The sequence below is a fragment of the Peromyscus eremicus genome, chromosome 12, assembly GCF_949786415.1.
Source record: "Peromyscus eremicus chromosome 12, PerEre_H2_v1, whole genome shotgun sequence".
NCBI classification, from domain to species: Eukaryota; Metazoa; Chordata; class Mammalia; order Rodentia; family Cricetidae; genus Peromyscus; species Peromyscus eremicus.
Window position 1 is genome coordinate 11391205 of NC_081428.1, and position 12573 is coordinate 11403777.

Below are 12573 nucleotides of genomic sequence, written 5' to 3' on the forward strand. Positions count from 1 at the left end.
ACAGTCCTATGTGATAAACAGACACTAGAAGTCACTCTTTGAACAGCACTCCTGGTATAATGTGTTAATTTAATAGTGGGGTTGCTGGATTACACAGTAGCTTTCACGGCAGTTTCTGAGGAAATTCTGTACCATTTTTCACAGTGACTGTACTAACCAAATTTCTACGAATAACTTTATTTACATCCTCACTAGCATCTGTTGCTTTGTTTCTTTTTGATAACAGTTATTCTAAGCAGGGAAAAAAATGGTATCTCAGTGTTCTTTTGACTTGCATCTTCCCAATAATCATATAGAATGTTCCCTTGTCTCACAAATTCTCTTCCAATGACATCTATTCTCTAGACTTTATGTGTGTACTCTTTATCTTATGAAGCAGTATCAAAAGACAGTTTTCAGAGAGCCACTAGGATTCATACTGTCTTAAATCATTTATTCACTGAGATTTTTTTAGATAACATCAGGAAAAGTGTTCATTCATATTCAGACAATGGCAACTATGTTAAGAGAAGACCCTAGCCACTACTGATTGGAAAATAGGATGACACTTGTATCTCTTGGTCAACAAAATAAAGTATTTTATGTGAGAGGCTTTGGCATTTTCTCCTTATATTTCCAAATTCATCATCTTCCTTACAGTCTGAATCTGAATTTCTTAATGCTTCGGGAAGACTTTATTCTTGCACTGATTGTTTTGCTCCAGGACTGAATACTTTGACATGCTGTCTGCAGAAGCTTGAAGCCTAAATTTTCTTGTAGAATTCTTACCCTAAAGGCCACAGTGCATTTTCTGAATGCCATTTTTTTTTTCCTGGTAAAATGTACTTGATTCTCCAGGTAACTTAAGAGGAAATTTCAGTTTCAAATTACAACATGACATCAAATCAAAGAAATGGCCTTGGGAAGATCACCATCTAAGAAAAAAATGTGATATTAATATGCCCCTCTGGAATAAGTTATATAATCCCAAAGATGTCCATGTGTGTGAGCTGGACTACTGTCTGGTCCTGGAACAAAGTGAGACCAATAAATTCATTTAAAGTGTCAACTTTAGTTTAAATTACATGAGCTGAGTGGTCCCCAAACAGAAAACCTGATAGCTCAGCCTTTTGCTATTCCAGTTTCTATTACACTCAGCAATACGTGAATTCCCCACTGGTAGAGTAACCACTTAAGTGATTTTGCCTCTTTTTTGGTGAGTTTGGATAATGTGCTTCTAGTTATTCTAGTAAAAGAAAAAGCAGAAAAACAAGACAAATATAACTTACATATTTTTCAAATAGTCTCTTGATTTTAGGAAAGGATTGATCTACTTAGTATTGTTAATAATGATTTTAGGTTATTTAAAATTATCCTCTACCTTTTTCTTGCTGCATCAGCCATAAAAGCTCCCTGTTGTGAATTTTCTAAGCTCACTAAGCTCTGTTTTTTCTTTGTATTTTTATGGAATAAAAAAAATGCAGTCTCCAGGTAGCCTAGGGCTGATCATTTATCTCCTTCTTCCTCAGAGTTCTCTAGAACAACTGTAGAATGCTCAGGGAATATAATGCTCAGTGATAGACAAGACCTACCTGGAATAGACCAGGACTTGTTTATGTCCTTTGAAAGGAATGTAGCGGAGTGAGTCAGGGAGTATGTCCTGGATAGCTTGAACTTTGTTCCCTTCTTCCTTGGAAGCAGAATGCCTTTCAAAGTTGTTATTGCACTTGACATATGTGGGTCAGGATTATTGCGTTCCAAAGTCCCTCAGTGATGGTGGAAGTGGGGCATGCACAGTTGAGACTCAACTGTCTGTAGCTTTCTTGAGTCCTGTGGAGCTGCTCCCAGTGAACCATAGTCTTCTTTTGTCCTTGGATGCCTATGTGTACATAACAATTCCTTTCGTGTGACTAATTTTATGTTGTGTTCTGTCTTACTAGGCTCGAGTTTACAGTAATCATGGCACAGTGAATTTGTTTCATAGAAAGACTTTTCTTGGTATGAGCAGGCAAGATATTTACACCTAAGCCTCGTGGATACCAGGGGGAAGACGGTGCTCATATTGGGGGCTGGGGTATGGTAAAAGTATTATTAAACTTTCATTTACTCAAGAACATGTTTGATTAAGGCCAGACCAGAAATGGAGAAGAAAGAGGCATTATTTCCTTCTGAATTCACTTTTTAGAAATCCAGAAATCATAGCAGGATTAGAACTTGTACATAGCAGATAAAGGTGACAGCAACAAATGTTCCAAGATACTGAGTAGTTTTGTGGGCTGATAATTGTTGATTGTTGGGTTGCAGGAAGTTTCATGGAGAAGGCCAATGTCATGGCAAGGTTTTGGTGCCATTTTCTTCTCACTGGTTTTGCAAGGAACAAGGAAAGCTCTTGTGTTACATGCTATAGATTTCTTTACCCTACTAGGGATGTATTCTGTAGCAAGGCCAGCTGCACTTGCTAAGAGTGGGTAAGATGATGTACCAGGAGCCAGGGAATGCTGTCATATGTGCTGAACTGGGTGGGGATGCTAAGCAAGATTCAGCAAGTAGCCTGCTGGAGAGTTCTTCCCTGCCCATCCTAACCCTTCCCCTGGGTAACATTCCTTTTCAGAACCACCTGACATGGCAGAGCTCTATACAGAGCTGCTCCCTGCCCTGAGGTGGTGGGATGGGAATGGGCCAGTGTAAGCCAAGTGGGTGCTGTTCTAGGGTCTTCCTTTCCATGGTTCTCCAACAGAGAGTGGCTTACTTTTCTTGGAGGACCTTTTCTGCCTAGGTGTATCCTGTAGGCTCTGCTTCCCCCAAGTTCATTTTTGTTACAACTGCACAAAGTGAGGAGACAAGTTACATAGAAATTGGTGATGTTTGCTTTTGGCAAGAAAATTTGTTTTTGCCTGCTGTCAGATTTCTCCATTTCTTAGAAGTTCATAACAGTGGTCTAGCAACCATTTGTTTGTGCAAGGAACCTTGCTGTCTTGTTTCTTTTATGCTTTGTCAGTCAAAATGACACTTGAAAGTTTTAGGCATGACTTAAGCTACTTTCAAAGTAAGGAGAGCTTGGGAGTTAAGCCTTTGCAAAGAAAGTTTACTCACCATAGTCAATAGCCAAGCCATGAAGGTGAAGGAAAACAAAACCGGGCCTTTCTATTCCCCATGGTAAAATTTTTCAGAATTACCCAGCAAGGAACTGGAGCAAGGCTAGTGTTCTTACTGTTAATTCAAACTAACAAAGATGTATAATTTTCACTAAAAGTTATTTCTCTGTTCAGTTTCATCTGTGTTTCTCTCTTAAGAATTTATAATTTAAATGTACAAATTTATAAAGCTGTATTTTAAAACGAAGTATTAAATACTACTTGCCTTTATTGCCTTATGCAAGTATACTTTTATTGCATGTCCTGAAATGGTTTACTTTAAGTTGTGGTTTATTTTAAATCATGTTTACTGGAGCATAATTTTCAGAAAGAAAAATAATCACCATACTCATGAAAACATATACATGCATTAACAAGTTACTAAACTATATTAGTGACTTTTCTCATTGTTGTGACAAAATCCTGGGCAAAAGCAATTCAAGAAAGGGTTGATCTTGCCTCATAGTTCAAAGGTGCAGTTCCTCATGGTCAAAAGTGCTTCAGGTGGCTGGTCACATTGCATCTGTAGTCAGGAAGTTGTGAAAGACCAATGCTAATGCTCAACTTGATTTTGCCTTTTCATTCACTTCAGGACTCAGCCTGTCTAGTGAAGGTGGGTCTTCTTACCCTAAGATATCTAATCTGGATAATCTTTCTCAGGCTATCCCAGGAGCTTGTATCCCAGCTGATTCTAGATACTGTGAAGTTGGCAAGCAAGTTAACCATTACACACATACATTAATTGTTGAGAAAAACATGAGATGTTCAAACAAGTTCAAAGGATAATCACAAGGACATGTGGATCCTATGTACTTTAAACATATATACATAGTCATGTATTTATATAACAATTTATGTCTAGATTCCCCAAATGAATGTCATGAGACAATGCAAAATTGGCCAGTATATTGTCATAAAATACAATGAGGTATTATATAATGATGCATAAGTAGGGTTACTTATAATAGGAGAATCAAGACTACTGCCAACAAAATTCATTATGCTTCTGTGGGAAGAACCATTCGCATGACTGTTGATTTTCTAACACTTGATCTCCAATTCTACTGAATTTAAAGTATTCTAATCACTGAAAACATACTCAAGAGTTGCAGTTTAGTGGAACGAGGGCCCCTAGACCCAATAAATCCACTAAGCAGATCTTTTTCTAGCTCCCAAGTCTTGGACAATGATTCTGACCTTACATTTCACTACAATTCTGAATTTAGGGAGAAGTGTGTCAAATCTCTTCTGGATGCTATCCAAGAAGGAGGCATGGACAGGTACACATTCTTACACCTCTGTTTGCAGTGACATTATGCCTGGATCAAGCCCCAGAATGTTGTGCTGCATTGATATCTGGTAAAACTGAGGGAGTATTCACACATCATTTCTCTTCTGTGATGACTAATCATCAGTTTCTAATTGATTAAACTAAGAAGCATGTAGTGCATTAGTGAGGCACATCTTTGGGCATATCTATGAGAGAAGTTCCAAAGAGCTAGTCAAAGGGAGAACACTTAACCTGAATACCGGCAGTGCCATCCTGTATGGTGGAGTCCTGGACTGATAAAGGAGAAATACAGCTGTGCTCCAGCATTCTGCTTTCTGACATCACTAGATCTGAGCATGCAGCTGCACATTTTTGCCACCACAGCCCGAAGCCAATCTTGCATCCATACTTCCCTGCCATGATAGAGTGTCCTCTCCAATCAGGAGCTAGAGTAAATTCTTCCCTTAAGTTACTTCTTGTTGGTATTTGACCGCAGCAGAGAGAAAAGTAACAAATGCACATTCTTAACTGCTCCCCATAAGCTCCTTAATCCTAAAAGTCTTCTTATCAAGGGAATTAAGAATAGTGTCTGCTTACACCTGAGTAGGGAGTTCAGAACCCTGGCAGCCCACATAATTTAAACAAGTTATCTACATTCTTCCTTTGAATCTTGATGCTATCTTATCTACTCACACTGTAATGCCCGCCTCCCATAACCCCTGGTTGGCCACTCTGCTCTTGAGTGTAAGGGTAATTCTTGTCTGACTCCTGTGGCCTGTGATGTACTTGTCTCCAAAGTTACGAATATGTGTGACTTGCAAGGACTACCAATCTCTTCTGTCCAGAGTCAACTCTCAGATGTTCAGTCATCCCCACAAGCAGGATGAAGGCCACATGATTTTGTAGAGAGTTGAATCAGAACAAAGCAGGAATATATCTGACAGTGAACAGACCAAGGCATAGCAGAAGGATTAGTGAGATTTACGTGATCAGCTGAAAGAAAATTCATGTGTGTATGTTAGAACCAAAGGACAGAGTTTGGACTTTTTTGATGGAAAGTTTCTTCATAATGGAAGAGTGTATGGAGTGTGCAAGATACTGACTGCTTAGAGAGAAGCTGGCAAGATAAGTCAGCAGTGATGATTGACAAGTTTAGGAGTTTAGACTTTATCCTAAAAGCAAGAAGAGGAATTGAATGCCTAAAATATGATAAAGATTGTGTTTGAAATTACTTTGCTTTTAACAAATGGTGAAAGGCATTGTAATTGCAGTTTATGAGCTAATTAGGTGGCTACTGAAATGGTGTATAAATAAGGTATCTTCTTCAAGGGTCTTTTTCTCGAAAACAGACAAGGACTGATTGAGAAAATATTGATGGCCTAGGATTTAGAGGGTTTAATAATGTTGGATGTAGGACAAATTCCCAGATACAGCAGACAAGAACACATGTTGTCCAGTTACATTTGCACTCCAGTTTGGTAACAAGAGTGTTTTTTAGTATAAATTTATTTCATGGAATATTTGGAGCATGTGTTATAACTCTTTATTTTGTTTTTATTTAAGATTATTAATTAACTTTATTAAGTCTCTCCTTTCTTACTGAAATTCAAATATAACCCACTGACCTGAATTGTACCTGGCAACCTTAGTTGTTGAGGAATAAAGAGCTTAAAAGTGGAGTTTCTGGTGATAAAAAGAATCCTCCCAGAAAACCATGGTTCCACCATAGGTCTGCCATGAAAAGAAGCTTAATGATCAGGCTGAGAGGTCAGGACCTTCTGATCTTGGCTTGTTTTGATGTCAAGAGAAAACAGTGTTACTCATCCCTTCCTGGTGTTACAACTGCACATGATGCTGTTTTATGTTAGTGAAGATGCCTGCCTGTCTGTGGCAGTGTTTTTTAATTTTCAAGGGCAAATAGATTCTGAAAAGAAATTAACTTGGGAAGAGTCACAGAACAAAAAGTAAAAATAAGTGTATAAGACAATAAAAGGAAGCCTTAGAGAGCATCTGCACCATCATAAGGCCAACAAAAACTTCCTAAGTAAGAGGAAAAGCATAAAAAAAATAGCTTTACTTTATAAAAACTAATTTATCAAAGATGTTGTTAAATAGACAAAAGGAAAATCCATAAACATAGCAAAATATTAAGATATGTGTATCCATAAAGGTCTTAATCAATGATATTTTGTAAACTCCAAATACTACTAATAAAAGATAAACCAACTTTAAAGTATGGAAAGGCAGAGCGAAGAGAGCTATTTCACAAGAGAAAACATACAACTAGCCAGGAGGATCATGGGGAACTGACCAGTCTCATCACAGTCAAAAAACACCTTCGCCTGAATTTTATTGTGAGGTTGCTCTACTCAGTAGAGTGGGTAAAATTTCAAAAACTCTGAATGCTGTGGCCTGGGATATGGGACAACTAAAACTTACATATGCTGGACAGAGGAGTAATTTCTTATAACATAAAAATATAAGTCACTGATCTTTTGAACACATATTATTGTTTCCAATTTTGTGCTTTTATTTTTTTTGTGTTTTCTTTTTTCTTTTTCTTTTTGGTTTTTCGAGACAGGGTTTGTCTGTGTAGCTTTGTGCCTTTCCTGGAACTCACTTCCTGTTTTAAATTTTTAATTAATTTATTTTTATTTTTTTGTTTGCTTTTTAAAATTTACCTGTTTTTCTAAAGAAAGTGAGAAAGAAGGCATGGAGTTGGATGTTTGGAAAGGTAGGGAGGTCCTGGGAGGAGATAGAAGGGAGGGGAAAATGTGATCAGACTACATTGTATAAATTTTTAATTAAAAAGTTTAAAAAATAAAAAAAATTGTAAGTTTACTAGACAACTTAGATATTTCTTTTACTCACTTACACAAGAGGAATGAAAACTTACAAGTAAAAAGATTTATATATCAATGTTCACTGTAGGTTTGGTCACAGTAAACTTAAACAGAAAAATAATCCAGATAGCCATCAATGGGTGAGTAATTTCATTTTGTGCTTGAATTATAAAATTTGTGAATTATAAAATTGGTACTGCTCAATTAAAAAAGGAACAAATTGCTGATACATGAATGACATGGAGGTAATTCAGAAACCGTTCAGAGTAAATGGTATTTCAGACTAATGAGAATATGGGTCGTTTTGTATTGCATGACAGAAACCAAAGTAGTAGTTGTTTCTGAAGTGAGGTGGAAGGGGGAAGCCATAAATATGCCTCTAGGATGATGAACATTTTATGTGTGTTCATTGGGTGGTGGTTTTGTGGATGAATATATTTACCAAAATTAATTGAACCATATTCTTAAAAACTACTTATTTATTTAGTGTAAATTATACTTGAGTTAAAACCACAGTAACAATTCTGTCTTTATTTTTTGTTTTTTTGAGACAGGGTTTCTCTGTGTAGTTTTGGTGCCTGTCCTGGATCTTGCTCTGTAGACCAGGCTGGCCCAGAATTCACAGAGATCCACTTGGCTCTGCCTCCCCAGTGCTGGGATTAAAAGCGTGCGCCACCGCTGCCCAGCTAAATATTCTTGATATTTAATGTTATGGATCATCTTTACTGGGCTGCTAGATACCAAGTAATTGTGTTTGGGAATATTTGTGAGCAGCTATTGTTAGTGATACCTGGAGGGAAAGGTTTCAGTTCAGTGTTGTAGCACTGATAAGTTGCCAGTAAATAACATCTCATGCTCATACAGGCAACTATTTAAATTCAGTAGGACACACACATATATGTACACACACACACACACACACACACACACACACACACACACACACACACAGTAGGAAGGGGACTTGTTGGGAAGGAGAAGGTTTCAGTGGGAGAAGGAATGGGGATGAGACTGGGTAGTAGAAAGTGAGAAGAACTGAAGGTCATTGTCTATATGAAACTGCCTAAAACTAAAAAAACAAACTAATCAAAATATCTGTGAATTATCACACATTCCTGTGCACACACTGGACCACAGGCCCATTTGTAGACAGGAGATGCATTTTATTCATGTGTTCTATGTACTTTATCATTTGTATCTCTAAGGTGTCTTGACATATTGTGGGTTTTCATTAAGTGTTTATACTGGCCCCATCTTGAACCTCTGATCCAGAACAGTGCAGGGACACATTCCTGAACTTTTTTTTTTCTCTTAGAAGTTGAAAAATCCATGACCTAGGGATCTGGTGCTGGATACTCCTTGACTTATCCTGTCACAGATATCCATCTTTATGGAGAGGAATGGGGTTGTCTTGTATGAGATAGAAGGAACAAAAGGAAGTTAGAGAGAGGTAACAGCATAGTAAGTTTTTGCCCTTGAAAGAATATATGCTATTAAATATGAGCTTAGTGAACAGCATTATCACAGAAATGAAAAGAAATATCCCGGTTACTTTCTTTACTTTCAGCTAACACTCTCAAATTCACCATTTATTGCATTTATACAACATAATGAAAATTCATTCATTTTACATTTATGTAATGCTATCAATAATCAATAGCTCATCGAATTTCATTTTTTATTACAAATTTGGCACCGGTTATCGTGGTCATATACACAATAGAGGAGAAATGATTCCTGTTTTTTGTTATATACTAGTTATATACACATCACTGTGACAAGCATGCCTGACAGACTGCAGGGAGGAAAGGTGAAGTTTGCCTTATGGCTTCAGAGAGCTGCAATCCATCATAGACAGAAGGTGAAGTGGTGGGGGGCGGGCAGTAGACAATGGCCACAGGAAGATTCTGGAGACTCCCCAAATAGGGCCAACAACTGAAAACCAAATGTTCTAAATATGAGATCCAGAGGGACACTTCAGATGCAGGCAGGGACAAGCTATTCAATGTTCTGAAACCTTTGCTCTCTTTCTTTTTTACCCTAGTACCTTCCCGACATTCGCATCTGTCTTAAGATCAGTTAAACACAGTCTCCAGAGGAGGTTTTCTTCTGTTTTCCTTCTCTCTGGATTTTACCTATTTAATAGTCTTCAGCTTTCCATACTTTCATGATGATGCAGAAGCAAGTTTCATTTACATGACAAAGAGCCTTGGGTTTCTTGATGTTACCAGTGATATTCTGGATACTTTTTGAACCACGTTTCACTTCATGGAAAAATCAACAAGTTAATGGATGATGGAAAAATTACATTGGAAACTATCAATGTCATATGATCACTTGTAAGTCATTTTAATTATTTAATGAAACCGCCATAAACTAAGCTGACAAAGTCTCCTTTTGCATGTTTTCAATGTCACAAGTGATCTTCTGCAGTCTGGTTAGATTAATGTCAGTTTTGACATAATCCACTTCTCTTTTTGTTTATAGTCACTTGCCTGGCTTTCTACAAAATCTTCCTAGCCACTTTCTACAGAACTGAGGACTTAAGGGGTCACATTGACCCTGATTTACTTAAATATTCCAAGTACTCTGGCCCATCCAACAGCCCTGTATAATTTGGTGTCTATACAGCATTAAAACATCACTGCCAAACATTTGTCTTGAAACATTTTTTTTTTCTTTTTTGGTTTTTTCGAGACAGGGTTTCTCTGTGTAGCTTTGCGCCTTTCCTGGAACTCACTTGGTAGTCCAGGCTGGCCTCGAACTCACAGAGATCCGCCTGGCTCTGCCTCCCGAGTGCTGGGATTAAAGGCGTGCGCCACCACCGCCCGGCTGTCTTGAAACATTTTAAAGGGAAGACCACATTTATTTTGTGTAGTGAGTTTTTGTCCATATGAGATAAAGCAAAAATTTCAATTCATCCAAACTAAAATTTTATTTTCCAATAGAAGCAAACTTATTTATCCAAGTCATTAGAAATACATGTATTTTGATATGTAAGATATTGAAACCTGTAAGGGTTATTATTGACATAAGAAAAGTGATTTAATAAAATGCAATAATAAAATAGAATTATAAATAATTTATGACATAACACTATGTAATATGTTTGGTGATAAGATATTGTATATGGTTCCATAAAATTATAAAATATATACTATGTAGAAGTAGTTATCAGTTATTTATGGGGGAATATATACTAAAACCACAGTGGATACATGAAATATAAACTATGTTTTTTTCTTCACAGATCTACCAATGATAAAATTTAATTTATAAACTGGTCTCAGTAAAATATTAATAATAGTAATGACTAACATTAAAACAAAATTATTGAGATAAAATTTTTGGTGCCATTGCTCATGTTTTAGGGATATTAATAAGTAACATAAAGGCTTCTTGGATGCAGAACTGTGTTGTTGTGACAAGTATCTGGTGACTGAGATGGCTACTGAGTGACTAAGGAGCAGGTAGTATACAAAGCACAGATACCCTGAACAGTAGTGTATTCATAGCCGAGGCGGAATGGAATGAAATAGCATAGGATTTCCACATACATCTCTGAAAAACATGCACTCTAAACTTTGTGAATTGGTCATTTGTGAAATTTTCCATTCAGTGTTTTCAGAGGATGGCTAAGCTGATGAGGGTAAAGTTACGGAAAAGTAGAACTGCTGTATGTATTATATAATATGTATTTCATTGCATATTTTATACGTAGTTAATGCCATAAAAAGAGAAATAAAGTTTGGTGGCCCTGCTCTCAGAATACACCTTTGTGTGGTGAAATAGCAGGAAGGTAGAAATGGCATATTTTTATTACCCTTCTCATGCTACATTTATCTGCCTAAGGACATTAATTTAATGCTTTAATTTGAAGATATAGAAAAGCACACAAGAGGAAATAAAAACCATTAGTAATTCCACTTCTTCCAACCTCACGCAATTTTACAGAAAGAATTGAAAATATATCTTCTATCTTTAAAATAATGCCTATCAAAATGATCATTATCACTACATATTTTTAGTAATTGCTAATTATTTCTTGCTGTGACTGTAGGATCACATCCAAAGCTCTGGATTCCCTATGGCCTAGAAATCTATTAAAGAGGATTATGTGAGGCAGGGGTGTCAAGGACATCACAAGGGAATCCACAGAAACAACCAGCCTGAGCTCAACAACCAGGGAGCCTGCATGGGACCGACCTAGGACCTCTACATGTGAGGGGCAGTTGTGTGGCTTCGTCTACTTGTGGAACTCTTAGGAGAGGGAGCAGGGGTTGTCCTTAATGCTTTGACTGGCTCTTGGGAACTTATTCCTCATACTGGGTTTCCTTTCCCAGCCTTAATAGAGGGGGAGGAGCTTAATCCTACCTCAACTTAATAAGCTGTACTTTGTTGATACCCATGAGAGGCCTTCCCCTTTCTGAACAGAAACAGAGAAGGAGTAAATTGGGGGGGGGGAGATGGTGCTCAAGGGGAGGTGGAAGAAGGAAATAGGAGGAAAGGAGGAGAGAGTGTGGTTGGGATGTAAAAATAAATGAATAAATTGAACTAATAAAAAAGGAAACTTAAAAAAAAGTTAAACTTGAAGAATAGATATGATGCCATGACAGATCTCTAATTAACTATTCATTATCACTTGCTGTTACATTCCTGGGAGTTCTGTATATACCTCATCTTCAACTACTCAGCTTGGGTCTTTTCAGAAATCATATATGTATATATATATATTCAGAAATCATATTATATATAATCACATATATAATTATATATAGACATATATAAATCAGATATAAATATATAAATATATATGCTTTCTATATTTAGAAATCATAAATATAAATGTTTGGAAATCATATATATATTATATATGATTATATACATACACACATATTTATAAAATTGTAGAATATGTACAAATAAATTCCTGGAGCAACTGATCACAGAATGTTGCTGTTAATACAAGAACTCTAACATTTCATATTTCCATGGAAGTTGCTCTTTTTTTTTAACTCTTCATCTTCTAGGAGATCTAGGATTTTTAGTTTTCTCATTAGAAATTTCTTACTGGATCCAATTCACAGCAGTGGCCTAGGATGCTACCAAAGAGAAAACATCTACACTTGATAGACTCTATAAAGGAACCCAAGTATTTAATCCCTAGAGATTCATTGCTATGGTTTAAATGTTTGTGTTTTTCCAAATTTATGTTGAAATTCTAATCCCTAAGGTGACAGTATGGAATAGCAGTGAGGGATGATTAGATTATGGGCATAGTAAGATTCCTCAAATTTAATCTTTATCAAATGTCAAATCTGCTGGTACTTGTAAGATTTATTTCTTA